Below are 18293 nucleotides of genomic sequence, written 5' to 3' on the forward strand. Positions count from 1 at the left end.
CAGGTATGTGTTTCATACCTGACACACTAAGACCCTGAAACTCGAGAGGTTAAGTGACTTGCCCGGGGTCACACTGTTCAGAGATGATGGAGCCAGGATTCAGCCTGTAGGGCTGCTCAGCATACAGGTTCCAACCAGCCGCTGCTGTGGAGTCCAGGGAAAGCGACTGCGCCCCTGCCTTGAGAAGCGGATGGAGCAGTCTTAGAGGGCTGCAAAGAATCAATCTCCCAGTTGCAAGTTTCCTCTCAAAGAGGCAGAGTCCTGAACGCAAGTGGTCCTTGTTTTCCCCCCAGCTCGGCAGCCTGGATCACTGTTCCAGAAGTCAAAGCCACGTGTTCATGTGCTCAGACAGGTCTGTTTTCACTTTGTGCATCAGGCAGAGATGGGACTTATGGGCAGGAGCGAGGGGGTGTGGGCGGCAGGGGAGCAGGAAGAGCGTGTGGACCTGGGCTGTCTGGCAAAGGCGCCACTGGCCACAGGGGCTGCTGAGCACCTGACAGGTGGCAAGTACAAGGTGAGCTGTGCTGTCAGTGTGACACACACACCAGGTCTCAAAGACAGCGTGAAAACGAGAGTGTCACGTAGCTCACGGATCATTTCTGTATAGTGACTATATGCTGAAATGGTAACACAGCGGGTACATTGGATTAAATAAAATACAGTAGTAAGGTGAATTCCACCTGTTTTAATGTGGCTATAAATAAATTTTAAACGACGTATGTGGCCCCATTTGAGGCTCACGTTTCTAGGGGACAGACCGGACCAGACAGGTGAACGTACCAAAGCGAGTTAGCGTGGCCACTGCCAGAACCTGACAAGCCTGAGGGTTACGCTCAGTAGGAAGAGAAAAATTCAGAAGAAAAAATCCCTCAGGATAGAATAGATGTAATGAAATCCTTACATTTCCTACTGTTAAATTTATGGTGCTCAATTATAAATAATATAACGATTAAGAATGTCGCAAGTTAGAACGAAATGCATGATTGACTTTGGAGTCTAATTAGAGCAATAAGATAATTGGATCGGCGCGGTAGCCTTGAAGCTGGCACTCTGAGATGGTCCCTGTGGGTCGGGCCTCCAGCAGGCAGAGCGGGCCTGGCCTCCGTGGGCCAGTGGGTTTGGCCAGCGGGAGGCACTGCAGGGGCAAAGGGCAGGAGGGGAGAGAGGCCCTGCTGTCTCTTCTCTTGGCCCCACCTGCTGGCCTGTGGGTTGGAGTGGCTGTGTCCCCCTCCCCAAGACCCCAGATGGCCAGACAGCCAAAGCCCTCATACAGAAGGCTGACGCACCCCTTTATTCCCAACCAAGCCCCTGCTCCATGACCCCCACTACTGCCCTCTCTCCACCCCAGGTTCTCCCTCCCTCTCACCATCAAAACTGTGCCATCTCTTCCTCTGTATCGTCTTTGTGTTCAAATATCATGATGACAAAGACAGTGTTTCCGAGTCAAGGTAGATGTCTTATTCTGCGGAATCAGTATATTTTATTTCAACCAACAGAATTCTACATGACATATATTCTCAACTATGCATGAATTCATCCCAAATCTCAGAACCATAATGTAACCTAACATATTTTACACAACACACGTCTCTCTTTGTCAGTAGCTGGGAGCGGGATAGGGTGGAGCGGGTGACGGGGAGAGTTAGGAGGGGAACATTTTGACATGCCTGGCCCCCCTCCAACCCCAGGACAGCCCCTGATAGCTGCGGCTCTCTGTGAGCGTCATGGAGCCCTGTCTGACCCAGTACCATGTACCAGTCATTTCAACGCAACAAGAACGGAACACTGGACAAATATCTATGGGTGACTTCTTTTATATCAGATATCGTATTAGTCAGCTCAGGCTGCCGTAACAAAACACCCCAGACTGGGTGACTTGAACAACAGAAATTGATTTTCTCACAGATCTGAGGCTGTGGCTACCAGAGGGTAAGGGGGGAGGGGGGTGGGAGATGAGGGTAAGGGGGATCAAATACATGGTGATGGAAGGAGAACTGACTCTGGGTGGTGAACACACAATGGGATTTATAGATGATGTAATACAGAATTGTACACCTGAAATCTATGTAATTTCACTAACAATTGTCACCCCAATAAATTTAAAAAAAAACAAAAAAACCCAAAAACACAACAACACCATTCCGTTCCAAGTTGCCTTGCATGGTGGACGGGGTATTAACAGAACATACACCCCTAGATCTCTCACCTTGAGACACATCTGGGACAGACTCTCACTCCATCTGTACTGACTTTTCTCATCCATACAATGGAAAAAGGAAGCCTGCTAGACAAGCTACCCCACCAAAGATGGGGAGCGGGGTCCTCAGATGAAACTGTGGGTAGGCTTTGAAAAAGTAAACTGACATTAAATACCAGTGACGGACATTTTACTAACCCTTTCTTTTTTTGTGTCAACTGAAAGCTACTTAAGATGATCCTTCTTTCATAACTTTGGTATAATTGGGTATTTGTTAGGAAAACTTTCTCCTGGATGTCTATGAATTCTTCGTTTCATGTTAAAAATCCTGGGTGATGGAAAGAATGTGGGTTGACCAAGAATATTGAATTCTAAAAGGGATCATACCATAACCTGGCATACCAGAGAAATTACAAAACAAAAAATGTGGGTGGCCGTGACACCACCACAACCTCAGTGGCCAGCCACAGAGACATAAAGAATCTCGGAGGAAGTTATATTTTGGTTACAGGCAACCACAAGGAACTTGCTATCACAAGTTGCCACATGGTTGTAATTCATCTGCTAAGAACCAGATTTTCTTTGGGCCTGTCCAAAATCTGTGTGCTCCTTTGAGCACGTGTGAAACGAGATTATCTATTTATGCATTATTCTTACAATTCTAGAAGAATGGAGTACATGAGAGGCATATGCTTTACTTCATTCCCAAGCCTTTAGGTTCCTTTGTCTTGGTTCACTGCTGTCAGCTTCTCAGCTTAGAAAGTTTAAATCCTTCCATGAGAATTGGGTGGCCCCTGCACCCACTCCTCACCCATTTGATTGGCAAAATTTCACAAGTTGGACAATACACTCTTTTGGCAAAGTCACAGGAGACAGGCGTTCTCTCATACATTGCTGGTGGGAATGCAAACATGGTGTGACCTTGTAAAGGAATTTAATGATATCCAAAAATTCTACCCGTGAATGTATCCCTAGACCCCACAATCCCTAGGAATTTATCCTAAGGATATTAGGAACTTACCCTAATTTACCTCCAACAATATGAAAATATAAATGTACAAGATGACTTCCTCCTCGAAGCATTGTTTATAATTGCAAGCTATTGGAAACTACCAAAATACCCAAGCAAGGAAATCTACTGACCAAGGAAATTGATTCAGTGAACTCTGGCACATACATACAATGGAATATTATGCCGCTGTAAAAAGAATGAGGTACATGCAGCTATTTCCTTGCTTTGTCAGCTGAGAGGGCCTAGAAGCGATGCCACTCCAGGAGCTGTGAGCACAGTTATTGCCCAGATCTGGGTTTCTGATGCCATTCTCCAATAAAGGGAGCCAGGGTTCCTTGCAGAAATGGCTGATTCTAGGACTGGAGCAGGAAACATACAAGGCAAGCCTGGAACATCTTATAGTGCTGGAAAGTAATGAACTACTTAAAAAAACCACATACAACCTTATGTCAAAGGGACAAAGGAGCCACTGAAAGAGCTCCCAATGAACAAAGCTGGAGCAATTTGAACAATAAAATATAGTACTATTGGATTATAACCCAGTATAAAATTAATATCCATGAATCCATACTGGTATAAATAAATGAGTCAATAAATAAATAAATTGGAGAGAATAGACTAATTTCCCATAGAGATGAATTCTAAATAATTACGTAATTAAATACTCTGTCCTTAAGGTGGGGGCTCATCATCCCCCCCTCCGTAAGTATGGATCATGCAGGTGACGTCCTTCTAAAGAGTGTACTATTGGGGGGGGGGGGGAAGAGTAATTGTGCAGTGGAGAAACCTGAAACACTACTTTAAGCCAGGAAATCAAGGTCAACATCATCAATAACAAGTCATGTTGATGGCATGTACCTTTGATTTGATGTGCAAAGAATGGCACTTTGTCTCCAGTTTCCTCCCACTCGTCACCCCAGCCTACTCATGAGAAAAACATCAGAAAACTGCCAATTGGGATGTTCTATAAAATACCTGACGGGTACTTCTCAGCACTGTCATGCTCACCACAGCCAAGAGGATCATAGGGAGACATGATAAGTAAGTGTAATATGGTGTCTTAGCTGGGACCATGGAGAAGGAAAAGGACAGCAAATAAAAACTAAGGACGTCTGAATCAAATATGTACCTTAGTTAATAACAAAGTATCAATATTGGGTCATCAATTATAACGAATGTACTATTCTAATGCAAAATGTTAATAATAGAGGAAATTGGGTGTGAGATATATGGGAACTCTCTGTATTATAATTTTTATGTAAATCTACACAATTCTAAAGCATAAAGTTTATTTTTTTAAAAAGTCCAAAAAACTTAAAAAATAATAGTAACGAGGAAGCTCTCTATGAACTGATATGGAGGGATTTCTGGAAGATATTAAAATGGGTGGGGGAGAGGGGAAGTATTTACAGGGAAATGTACACCACTAAACACCAACATTCGAAAAGAAAAAAGTTTTCAAATCATGCTCAGCTTCCAGCTTAAGAAACTAAAAATACAAAAAAGAACAAATTAAACAACCCTAGTAATAAATATCAGAGCGAAATCAAAGAAAGAAACAAACAAAAACAGAAAAAAATAGAGAAAAATCAATGACATCAAAGCTGGTTCTTCAGGAATATCAATAAAATTGCTAAACCTCTCTCGACAGATTGCTCAGGGGAAAAAAAGAGAAGCCACAATTTACCAATGATGGTAATGAGCAAGGTGACACCACTACAGATTTTACAGATACTAAACGCATAATGATGGAACATTATGAACAGATGTATTTCCTATTAAATATTCTACGCAAAATTACCCTCCCCTCATCTCTCAGTTTTATCTCCAAATGAAACAAGTAAGGCTGAAAATACAGGAGAGTGTGAAGGAATTGCTAACACTGTGTTTTCAGACGCGGCCCTTATGCCTTTAGGCTCTGAGTCACCAAGTGGACTAACTCTGCCTCTTTCTGTGCTGGTGAAAATCCAGAGTGATGGACCGCCTTTCACACATGACAGGGTGGCAGAGACCATGGGTGGGCCCACCTGACATCCATACCCGCCCCCTTCTCCCCGCCTGCCTTTCCTATAGAGGCCACACGCAAGGCTGGCTTCACAGGAGTCTGATCACACAGAGATGTGCTCTCAGAAGGGGGCCCAGCCTGGGGTTTAATTCTCTGTGGTCGTCATCGTAAAATTCTCAATCATTATTCTCTTTGAATTAGTATTGTATGAGTGAAGTCCCATGGGACAACGGAGCATGCACTGGAGGACTTACAGCCTCGGCTCACCGCCCCTACCCTCCCTGGCAACGAGTTCTCAGCCACCTTCTCCCCTGACCTCGGCGACTGCAACTGGGGCGGGGGAGGGTCAGCAGGTAGGCCTCACGCACTGAGTCAGGAGAGAGCCTGGGCGCTGGGGGGTGTCAGCCCTTCCTTCCTGATCATCCCCGTCTCACAACATTAAACAGCAAATAAAAAACACCATGGCAGATAGAAACTGCAGAAGAAAGGAAAAGCTTTCCTTTTGCTTTTTGAACAAGAGGCTCTGGATTTTCATTTGACGTGGGGTCCTGCAAATCACGTAACCAGCCCTGGCCCTGAGTGCCAGAAACTCTATTTCCTAGCACCCCTCACAACTCAGAGGCGGCTGTCAGGTGAAACACAGCCAATTCACGGGTCTAGCTCCCTTGGAGCTGGAAATGTTTGTCTTAACCATGGTTCATTTCCCAGTATAGAACAAAAAGCAGGTGTTCAGTAAAACCGGATAAAATTAACTAATGAAAACACGTGATATACATCATTATGTGCTAATTGTATTACTCAAGTGCTTGCATTGTTTTTTCTATTTGATCCATCGAATCATGGGGATGATGTGCAATTATCTTCTAGTAAAGTTTGCTTCGGGCTCTGCTTTTCATTTTCATAGCGCTTTCTGTATAGATAGCTGTGTCCAGTACACAAAGGTTTACCAGACAGATGCCTTGGGTATCTTTTTCATTAATATAAACTCACCGTTCTTTTAATTATTTTTACATCAAATTCTGCTTGATACTAAAATTGCACTTTATATTTACATACACATATATGTCCTCACGTATGTATTTAGTTCATATATATTTGCCCATTCATTATTGGCGACTTCTTGTGACTTTGCTAGATCTCTTATTAATATTATATAGCTGATGGATCCCTTGTTAATATTATATAGCTGAATTTTAATTTTTTTGTACCCAGTGTGAAAACCTTTGTCTTTCAACAAGGCAATTTATCTAATTTGGATTTATTATGGACACACTTTTGTGTATTTCCCGTTCACCAGGTTTTAAAAATTTGTCTTTTTCTTTTTTTTCTGACTTTTGATGAATTGTTCAAGTTTTAATATGGAGCTTTGTTTGTTGTTTCTATAGTTCTATGAAAGTGTTAGGTCCTATATGTGTTCTCTGACTTAATTTTTTACACATATGTATATAAAGTCCATCTTTTCTTTTACGTCAATAATTAAATATCAACAACTTCCTGTCTTCAAACAAGAGACTTTATCAGGCTTTTGCTCCCTCATTTTCTCCTCCTACCACCCTCTTTGCCTGCCCTCCCCCCAGGTTCTATGGAAATCATGTGATTTTTTTTACTTCAGGACTGACATTTCTTTTTTAAGAACCCTTTCTTAAACATTGAGTTAACTGTCATCATTATAATACTGAAAATTTTAAAGATATTTATCAATTAGATCAGTGTCTTTGTTCTCACTGATTCTTTTATAGTCTATCTCCCCTTTGTGGCATTTTTATTCCGATTTATTTTTCATTCTGCTTTACTACTTACTTGAAGAATCTTTTTATAATGAGCAACTGTGGTATTATTTTCTGAGTCCTTAAATATTTTAAAATAACTGTGCCTTTTATGTGAACAATAATGAGTTTGGGAATAAAATTCCAAGGTCACAAGTTTTTCCTTAAAACCCTATAAAAATCACTGTCTTTTCATTTTGAATTACAATTGAGAAGCTTAACAAAATTTTATATCTTTCAGTCTAAATAATCTCTTTCCGCCCCCCTAACTGAAATCAAGTAGGATTATCTGCCCACATTTGAAAGGCACACATGTCACAAAGATATGGCAAAGTGGATGGCTTAGTCGTTCTTTGATAATTGTTATTATTTTTTTAATGTTTTGAGAGACTTTTCCCACTTATTCTCCTAATCATTAATTTGAACAGTACCCTACACCCTATTGATTTTCTCCTGCTTTCATTGGAAGAATGTGGACCCACAATCTCTCACTGTTTTCTCATCTTCACCAGTGAAAGACTAAGTGGATCTGTATAGGTTACCTCTGTAGACTTCCTCTGCTGTGCTGCAGATCAATGCACAATCTTACTTGGCAGTGAGGCAGGTGGTTAGGGCTCACCTGTGGGGATGCTCTGTATGGGGTCAGTTGGAAGAGATCGGCCAAGAGAAAGCTTACCTTTCTGAATGTGTGGGTGGGCAAGGATGAGAATATAAAAATGTGCTGCTGTGGAATAATAAGGTAGGTGTGTGCTCAGGAGCAGACGGGGTATCAAGGTCCCAGCTGCTACCTATGCCAAGTTGACAAAGTCTAGGAGGTGAATGGAAACATCATCAACTTATTTTATGTAGGGATTTTGAGGAACTCTAGAAAACTTTTTTCTGTTCTTGGCCAACCACCACCATCCCACCGTCCCACCCATTCTTTCAGCCATCAATGGTGGTTGTGTAGGTGTCTGGTCCACTTACAGCTAGATTTTCAGGAGATTGGAGTTAAGATGGTGCCCATCCTTTTCTCTCCCTTGGGCGTGCTTATGGAAACCATGGTCAGCTGAAGCAACTGCACTTCTTTTCCTCCTGACCCCACTTCCCCTTCCGTTATTGAGCGAAATGTCCACAGAAAAATGGTAACAATATTTAGTCTGTCTCCAGTGTAGGACTTTGAACTTGTTCTCAAACTGAATCTCAGTCTCCCCCTCGGGCCCCCACTGCCTCCTCCTTGCTAATAGGCTTGGTGCTCCTGGACTGGACGTTCTCTAGGGGTATGTCCCTCCATTTTTAGGCAGGTCCTTCTTGGTTTCGGTGCCTTCTGTCTTCTCAGAACACGTTTGTTCTTCCATGTCACTCATTTCATCATTGGGTAACTGACGAATGCTTCCAATCTGATGACAAGTGTCTAGCACATGTGCTGCAACTCTCCAGTCCTGTACCTTTGACAGACATCACTAATCAATCAACACTTGCTTGGTCTAAATCTAAATGTGGACCTGGTGGTAGTCTCAGTCTTCCATTGCTGAGATAAATTACCACAAACTTAATAGCTTACACAGCATCAATGTCTTAGCTTATAATTCTGTAGGTCTGAAATCCAACACGGGTCTCATTGGACGAAAATCTAGGTGGCGTCAGGGCTGTGTTTCATTTGGAGACTGTAGGGTGGCTCCTTGCTTATTGTGATTGTTGGCAGAATTCAGTTCCATGCTGTTGTAAGGCTAAAGCCTCCACTTCCTGGCTGTTAGCTGGGGGCCACCTTTAGCAACTAGAGGCCTCTCTCAAGTTCTTGCACATAACCCCCTACATCTTATATCAAAGGGTCATGTGCTTCTTATGCTGACCCAACTTGCTTCCACTTTTAAGGACTCATATGATTACATCAGGTCCACAGGGATAATCTAGGATAGTCTTTCCATCTCATCTTCATTTTAATCACATCTGTAAAACAGCTGTTGCTATATTCACAGGTTCGAGGGGACTAGGATGTAGTCAACTTTTGGGGACCATTATTCTGTTTACTACGCAGACCAAATCCATAGCCTTTTCTTTTTATTCCCTTTTTATTTTTCATCTTTATTGAAGGATTGCCTTTGTCCATTTGGACTGCTGTAGCAAAATACTGGATACCTTATAAACAATACAAATTTATTCCTCACAGTTCTAGAGGCTGGAAGTCTGAGGCCAGGGTGCCAGCAGAGTCAGGTGAGGGCCATCTTGCAGGTCACAGACTTCTCCTTGTGTCCTCACATGGCAGAAGGAGGCAGGAGAGCTCCCTCTGTTTCTTCTTATAAGGGCACTAATCCCATTCACGAGGGCTCCACCCTCATGACCTCCTCACCTGCCACAGTCCCTCCCACAGTTCCTCCCTCCTAATACCATCACCTTGGCAGTTAGGATCTCAACTTTTGATTTTTGGCGGGGACACATTCAGACTATAGCAGGTATAACTGACAAATAAAAATGTATATATTTAAGGCATATGATGTAATGTTTTACCATACATACACTTTGTGAAATAATCACCAGAATGAAGCTAATTAACATATCCACCACCTCACAAAGTTACCACTTTTGTTTTTGTGGTAAGAGCACTTAAGACCTACCCTCTGAGCAAATTTCAAATGTACAACACAGTGTTGTTAACTATATTCGCAGGGTTGAACATTGGATTCTAGAACTAACTCATTCTGCATGACTGAACTTTGTACCCCTTGACCAATACCTCCCCATTTCCCTGGCCCCCCACCTCTAACAACCATTGTTCCACTCTCGGCTTCTGTGCATTTGACTGCTTCGGATTCCATGTAGAAGCGACATCATGCAGTATTTGTCTTTCTACAAGGAATGTTATTCTGCCTTAAACAAAGAAGGAAATCCTTCGTCAAAGGTACAAAGTTGCAGTCATGAGGGATGAATAAGTCTAGGGTCCTACGTACGGTATGACGACTACAGTTAATAATGCTGCACTGAATACTGGAAATTTGCTAAGAGAGTAGATTTCTGCTCATCACACACACGCAAATGGTAACTGTGACGTGACATGTTAATTAGCTTGACTGTCGTAGTCATTCCACGGTGTAGATGTATGCGTGTATCAAACCAGGTTGTACACTTGGAGTATATGCAATTTTTATTTAAAAAATAAACAAAAAGAAGGAAGTCCTGGCACTTGCAACAATATAGATGGACTTGGAGGGTGCTGAGCGAAGTGAAATAAGTGAAATAAGTCAATCCTTTTCAAACTGCACACCAGGCAGTCACTGCAAATTAACTGACGCTGGTGCTTAAAATAAGTCTATTGGACACTTTCGGAACACAGAGATGGGTACATTTCTCACCAGCACCCCCCATTCAGCGTGAACTTTCAGATGTTGATCCTTTCTGGAGCAAATTGTAGGAAGATTGGCACTACCAAGAAAGAGGACGGTTATTAAGTGGCCATGGTGGCCTGCACAGTGTCTTTCTACATGATGTCTGAGCCTCCCTGATGATTCCTGCCATGACTGGGAGCCTCCGACTCCCACAGCGCCAGCTGCAGCTGCCCAGCTCCACTGACACCGCCTGACTTTAAGCCATCTGGGGATTCTGAGACCGCAACTACCTGACATCGAAATAACCCATCAGCTTCAAAAAATAACAAGCAAAACAATTATAAACAAAGCAGCTGTTTGAACCAACGATGCGTTTTTTTATCCTTTAACTGGTGTTTCATCCACTGACAACTCTAGAAAGAGCCTTCACACATAAAGGATGTGAGTCAAATAATGGATTTTTTGTGCTGGGAACGACTCCATGGGTAAGGGTGATTGACGCCTCCATGGGTCTCGGGTAGGCAAGGATGTAATTAAGAAGCCAGCTCATGCAGGCTGACAAATCCCCCTCTGACTTTAGAACATTGATGCATGGAATAAATTTCATTCTTGGCATTTTAACCAACTTCCGAATTAACCGTTTCCTTCAGTTGCCCTCTTTTTCAGGGTTTGCATTTTCCTTGCATTTGTAGACATTAGTTCCAGCAGTGCTATTACTTAGTCCTTAATGGGTTATCTATTAAGGGATTATCTATAACCGTTATTAATCTGTTTAAAAATTGATGTCCTTGATTTATTTGTTGTTTAGCAAAACAAAACCTGCGCAGGATTTAGACAAATCAAAAAATGCAGGAAGTTACAGTGAAAGGCAACAAATCCCTGCTCTGCTTTTCTCTCCCTAACCCTTGCTCCAGAGGCAACGCCATTTAACTATTTGTCCTTGTTTTCTGGATGGTTGTCCTGTAGATCCAAATACTATGCACATGCTACGCAGTTCTGAGTTACCTGCTTTTTATTTGCTGTTGGCTTTCTGTTACGACGTATCTCATTAAGTCAACACCCCCCCTTCCCCCCACCCAATACCATCACATCACTATTTTTAGTCACTTTCACAAAAGTTACCCCCCAATAAACTTCTTCCACTCCTAATTCTGTTTCAATGTCTGCTTCCCAAGGACCCAATTAATACAGTGACACCAAGAGTATCTGAGGAAACAGGCAGTAAGGTGGGGTCTGAATGGGATTCAATATCGTAAAGATCTCAGTTCTCCCAACTTTCATTTATAAATATCAAAATTCCAATACAACGGTCAACAAGTAGTTTTAGGAGCCTAGAAAAGTTGACACTGATGTTCAAGTAGAAAATTAAACATGCAAGAATAGCTAAGGAAACATAGGGAAGAAAAAATCTACGACAGGGTCTAGCTTTTCCAGATATGAAAACATTCTAGAAGGCCGCTGTAAGGAAAACAGTGTAGACTAGATCGTGACTAGGTAGACAGGCAGGTGGAATAGAATAAAACATCCGGAAACAGTCTCAAGTACATACGGAAATTAGTGTACGGTAAAGATAGAATTTCAAATCACCAGAGCAAAGACAAACTTTTTAATGGTGCTGGGTAACCATTTGGGAAAAGATAAGTAACCATTTGGGAAAAGATAAAATTAGATCCACACCTCACACAGTACGCAAGAATCAACTCCAAAGGGATCAGATTTAAATGTAAAAACTCAAAGCCATTAGATGTGAACATGGGTGAATTCTCTTTAACCTTAGGGTAGAGAAAGGCTTTCCAATTATGACACAGTGGAAAAGCAATAAAAGTAAGGAGTGATAAACTTGATTCCATATTTAAAAAAAATCTTTTGCACAGAAAAAAATCACCATAAATAAAGCTAATAGACAAATGACAGTTGAGGGATATATTCACAAATTATATGAGGGACAAAGGAAAAGATCACTAATATAAAGAATTCTAAAAATGAGAGGAAAGTGACCAAAAATCAAGTAGAAAAATGGGCAAAAAACATGAGCAGACAATTTACAAGAAGACAAAAGTGGTCAACAAACATAAAAATATTTTCAATTTCACTCATAATAAGAGAAATGCAAATTAAAAATACATTGAGATCCAATTTCTCACCTGTTAGACTGACAAAAATTCAATGACAAAGTATAACAGTACATTGAATTGTCAAAACTATGAGAAAACAGTCTTCTCCCATGTTGCTGCTAACCCTTAGGAGCGGAGTTTGACAATTTCTAACAAAACTGCATACGTGTTTCCCTTGCAATCTATTGAGCTGACATATGAAGACAAGTTTGTTCATTCCACTCTGTTCTTAATGGGAATCTAGATGCCCGACCTAAGAGAGTGGATGACTGAACGATGGTACACCTACATGACAGAGCACTGTGCAGCTATGCAAAAGAATGACAGACTCTCCGCAAAATGATACGGAGGGACTTCTGGGGGACATTATTCAGTTAAAAAGGTTGGGGGGCAAAGTTCATAAGGGGACTATGCTACCATCTGTGGAGGGAAGAAAGGGAGAATAAGAGAATATACATGTATCTGTGCATTTGTGCAAAAAAAGACACAGAAAGGATAAACCGGAAACTAATGGTGTTGGTTACCTCCAGACAACAGGGTGGAAAGGATGGGGAAGAAAATATGCCTTAAGTTAGTTCTGACTTTTGGAACCATATTAATGCTTCATATACTTAAAATCTATTACAATGGGAAAAGTAAAACTAACAACGAAGGCCAAACAGAAACAAATGAACTTAAGTATTATGTGATTTCAAATGAATAACATAACCACAACGAAGGATGAGGAGGGAGAACAAACCCAAATAACATTTCAACACAGGGTTTGACTCTATATCCTCAGGCTAGAAACAGAAAGAACAGTCAACAAATATTGAACTCTAGCTATGAGGTGTGTTTTGCTCAGTAGTATGGGTTAGCTCTTCTGAAATTACATGTTCTAGCATTGAGGAAATAAGTAATACATGTTGGATCATAAGAGACAGGCTTCTCATTATCTGAACAGGAAATTTAAAATGTGGAAAGAAGGAAAGTTAGAGTGAAACCTCAAGTGATGTATTGGAGGTATCATATGGACACATGGTTTTAAAGATTATAGATAGATAGATGATAGATAGATAGATAGATAGATAGATAGATAGATAGATAGATAGATGATAGATAGATAGATAGATAGATAGATAGATAGATAGATAGATAGATAGATAGATGATAGATAGATAGATAGATAGATAGATAGATAGATGATAGATAGATAGAGAGATAGATAGATAGATAGATAGATAGATGATAGATATGATAGATATAGATAGATGATATATAGAGAATAAATACATAGATAAATGGATGGATGGATGAGTAGATATTGATATATATTTTGTTTTTTGCTCTGTCTGCTGAAATAATGTAGAAGCAATGACACCAAGTGGTAATAAATCAAACCTATTACCCAAATCTTGGGTTCTAAATACCATTCCCCAATAAAGAGAACCAAGGTTTGTTTGTTTGTTTGTTTGTTTGTTTGAGAAATGGCTGGTTTCCGTTCTGAAGATGAAAAACACCTTGGAAAAGCACCTGGAGCATCTTTAGTCTGAAGACAAAGATTGCTCAAAGAACAATGGGAACATGTCAAAAGGACATGTCAATAGGACCGTCTTGAAAGCACTCCCACGAGCCAAATACGGGACACTTTGGGCATCAAAACAAATAATAATAAAATACTGACAGATACAAACAAACAAAGGGAGAAAAAAGTTATCTTCCTTACAGTAAAATACCAACTAGTACATGTAAAAGGAATCATGAAATTAGAAAAATCACCGTTTGGCAACCATCATAATAAAGACTGATTCAAGATGGAACTGGTGGCTTGATTAAGCATTTATCATGGCAGCGATGGTATGGGGACACTGCCTAACCTGCTGAGACAGACGATGACACATAGGGCAGCTACCAGATCAGGAGGGCTCCGTCACTGTGAAAACCCAAATTGGGGTAGAGCGTAGGCCCAATGGCTGACCAGACAACAGGAGGTTTATTTGTTCCCCGCACAAGCCATTTCTCTTTAGCCTTATTGCCAGGCAAAGAGGATACCGATACCCTCCAGGTCAGAGGGAGCTGTGGGGAGGTGCTTAGCCAGGAGCTACCAGGCCAGTAGAAATGTTTTGCTGCTTTACATGACAGCCTGGGTAGCAAGCTGACACACAGTGGGGCAGTGTTTTCTGCAAACCAGTGGGTCGCTGGTGCTTAAGCAGTCTTGGGATTGTTATGCCCCAACCCCTTGGAAATAGCCCCTGGGATTCATTAGCTCCAACAGCGTTGCCTCTGCAAGAAGCAGGCAATCATAATTCTCAAATGGCAGGCTTTGAGTCCCCGCATGCAGAGGGTCTCCTGTGAATTGCAGCATTTTTATTACATTGAATGTTCCTTGTCACCGTTCAAATGAAACATAGCGAGACAGTCCTCGGGGTGAGCACCATATGGTGAGCTTCCCTGTCCCCGAGTGACACTAGGAGAATAATGACATTCTTCCAGATCTGACTCGATCATTTGAATCACGGACCGTAAGTGCCCCTGCTGCTAATCCCAGCTCTGGGCTTCCCGGTTCCTGAAGTCAGCCTAGTAGGGAATTCAATTAATGAGCCACCCGGCAGAATAAGTTACTCAGCCGTTACAACTGGGAAAACAGATTCGCAGCAAAGAGAAATGGAAATTGTAGGTTTCCACTCAACCCCTTTGTGTAGGGAGAATGCGACTTTTGTTTTGTTTCGATTGTCAAGTCAAAATTTCCACTTTCTTGTCTATTCACTGGTTACCATCTGTTTAGCTAAAGGGCTGTGAAGATGCTAATCCCATGTTTAGTTTCTGGGAATGTTTATGTGCCTGCCTCACCATCCAGAGTTTGCTTGGCATGCTTTTCAGAGAGGAAAGAAAACCACATAAGACATGTGCGACAACAATGCTTTCTTTCTGGACTGTAGAAACTAAAGTAATTCAAAATTCAAACTTTGTGTTTTAATTTAATATTAATATAATTTAGAGGTAGCATCCAAACAGATTTTCTATTATTTAATGTTCGGAACCCCTTTATTTCAGTACTGGTTCAAACTGCTTATTTTACAAGTGTGATTGATTTCAGTAAAAGCAAAAATGCTCTGTTTTTCTTCGTCTCTCTTTTAGATGAACATATACTCTTCTTGGAAGAGTTACATAACCACATTGGAGAAAACAGAAAAGACTGTCTACAGCCCCCACAGCAGAAAACAAAGGTTTGGTGTCTCTTAGAACTATTTTGCCCCCGTCTGTTGTTCGCCTTTTTATTTTTGCATTTTTCTCTGCTCACAATTTTCCATTTTTATCACACAGATATGTTGGTGTCTTTTATTATTTGTAAGCTTAAGAAGTCACTCCTCCTTTACAGTAGTCAATTTTAATTTCTTATGGCTTTTTTATAGTTTTTTAACTCTTTAATCCATTTAGAAGTTACTTTGGTGAAAGGTGAGTTCTGTTGTTTTGTTTTGTTTTGTTTTCCCCTGAAAGGAAGCAGGGGACTCACCTTGTTCCATACATGTCCCTCCCTGCCCTGATGGAGTATAAGTGATAGTCTCATCTGAGACATCACCGCCAAGCGGGAAACCAGGGAGACGGCTGAGACTGACGCCAGGACGATGCAGAATCCCACTTCGGCGTGACAGACATTCCTGCAAGCGATGCAAGAGAAGCTTCAGACCACGTCTGACCAGATCACGGGAAGAACTGGTGACAAGAGCAGTCGCATTGATGACCTGGAGGAAAATATTGCAGACCTCACGACACAGGCAGGGGTGGGAGAACTGGAAGGTGAAACCAAGACACCTGCCACACAGAAGACTTGAAGATTGCTAATTTACGCTGAAATCTGAAACACCGTTTTTACAAGCCCAGAGAAGACAGCATGGCTTTTTGCAATGAATTACTCTTTACAGACAGGTTTTATGTATAAAATATGCATTCTTCTTATCACATTTAACTACTTTATAGATGATGTTTTTCCTTCCAGTTTCTTAAACACAGTAACTTCACATCTTGGACCTTGGTCAGTTGTACTATTAAAAATTAAACATGAAAACTTTGGTGGTTCCTGCATAAAGTTGTGAATTTTTTTGGTGTGTTTTTGTAGTCATTTATTTCTATCATTCCTTTTGTAATAGTTGCTGTTTGATAAAAGTTGCTGTGTCTTTTTTTATTAGACAAATAGCAAATCCTTCAATTATTTTAAAAAAATCATCCATGTCACCTAGAATACAGACCAAAGCAGTGTTTTTAGTTATGGGTTATGTTGCCTCCAGAACCAGAAGCTTACCAGGTATTACGCTTCCTTCTTTTTGGAAAAGGATGCAAGATGTAGCAATTTGCTTTCTGCTTTGGATGGGGATTCTGAATGTGCCCCTGACTACTGAACCCCTAAAACCTACCCCGAAGTACCAGGTCCCTGCATCTTCATAGCGTTTCCCTGCCACCCCTGGAGCACACGCGTCTTACCAAGGCGTCGAGCACACCAGCCGCCTCTTGCTCACTGTTCATTATGTCCCATGGAATGGATTGATGTGATGAGCGCCAGGAGGTGCAGAGGGGACAAAGCTCTTTGGTCCATGTTGTGATAGCGGTCAGGAGAGTCACTGCAGCTCCTGGGAAAACCTGTGAATGCACAGTATTGCTCCTCACAGGTGAATAGGAGTGGCATGGATCCTTTTCCTGACTGAGACAGAGAAGAACACCTTCGCCAAATCGGTGGTTGTAGGACACGTACCTGAGGCTGTTTAACCTACTCCAGCAACAATGCCACGTCCAACCAGCAGCTGAACGGGGGCTATGATTGGGTGAAATGGCAGGAGTCTGGGGCTACCCTCCAGGTCCATCGGTACCCAGATCCACGCTGCACGAGCCAGACTGGGAAATGAAATGGGATTATGACTGGGACCAGTACCTGCATGCTAGGTCTCTGATGGTGGCACTAATGGCCATATTCTTCCCCCCACACCCCTTAGGATGTGATGTTATTTCTTATTTATTATCTTGGGCTGGAGAGAGAAGGCATTTTCAGGGGCTTTCTCTTAACTATCTCACTATGATAACTCTCGTTCCATGAACCAGTGAACCAATATGGAGGTTCTTCCAACTATGAAATATATCAGCCCCAATTACATAATGGGGAACTTGGGAGGTGGGCACCAGATGGATTCACCAAACTACTTGACACATTCTAAGTTGGACTTTGGCCAGGATGCCATTTTTTATTCGGTCCCCCTATATGCCCTCATTACAACAGGGATCATGGGGACACTTGGGTCTCTGAGTATGCATGTCAACACAAACTCTTTTACTGAAAATACTCAAAAAGTCCTGCTTTTCTCCTTTCTGCAGTGTCTAAGCACTTGAATAAATGGCCATATTCCCTCTGGGGAAAGACGAAGGGGATTGTTAAAGCATATAGTTGTAATAATGTTCGGGGGCCCTTATTTCTGGGAACCTGGGGAAGTCTTCAATCAATGGGTTACAAGTCTGAAAACCTGGTTCAGGTCCAAGGGTTTTGACTTCTTATTGGAATGACCTCCCTTAGCCTCCTGCTCATTTGTTCCTGCTTTTGATTTTATATGTGAAACACACCACTGTTGGAGGCCCATCTGTTTTTCCCCTAGGGTGCCATGTTTTATTAAATATTAAATACAATTCTTTGCAGGTCGTGCCCCTTGCTGTCGCTCCAGCTTTGCTGGTTGTTTTCATAATCGTGGCCATCTGGCTTCTGATGGTTAGGTGCTGGCCCCTGGTCTCCACTGCTTTAGGGCCTCCAGTGTCCCTAAAATCACTGTCAATGAGTTAAGCTCTGTGACAGCCTCTCCTGCTACTAGGCTTGGCTTAAAGTAGCTCCAAGGAGAAACCAATGGCCCACATGGGACACAGGGGAAATGCCTAAATTGTCC

General features: G+C 41.8%; 1 pseudogene; it reads left to right on the forward strand.

Moving 5' to 3' along the window:
• The first annotated feature begins 382 nt into the window (after positions 1–382).
• On the forward strand, positions 383–16208 carry LOC109451474 (heat shock factor-binding protein 1 pseudogene; annotated as a pseudogene).
• Positions 16209–18293: the final 2085 nt, after the last annotated feature.

Source organism: Rhinolophus sinicus, chromosome 17 (genome assembly GCF_057876585.1).
Source record: "Rhinolophus sinicus isolate RSI-liver-muscle chromosome 17, RSI-T2T, whole genome shotgun sequence".
Classification (NCBI taxonomy): Eukaryota; Metazoa; Chordata; class Mammalia; order Chiroptera; family Rhinolophidae; genus Rhinolophus; species Rhinolophus sinicus.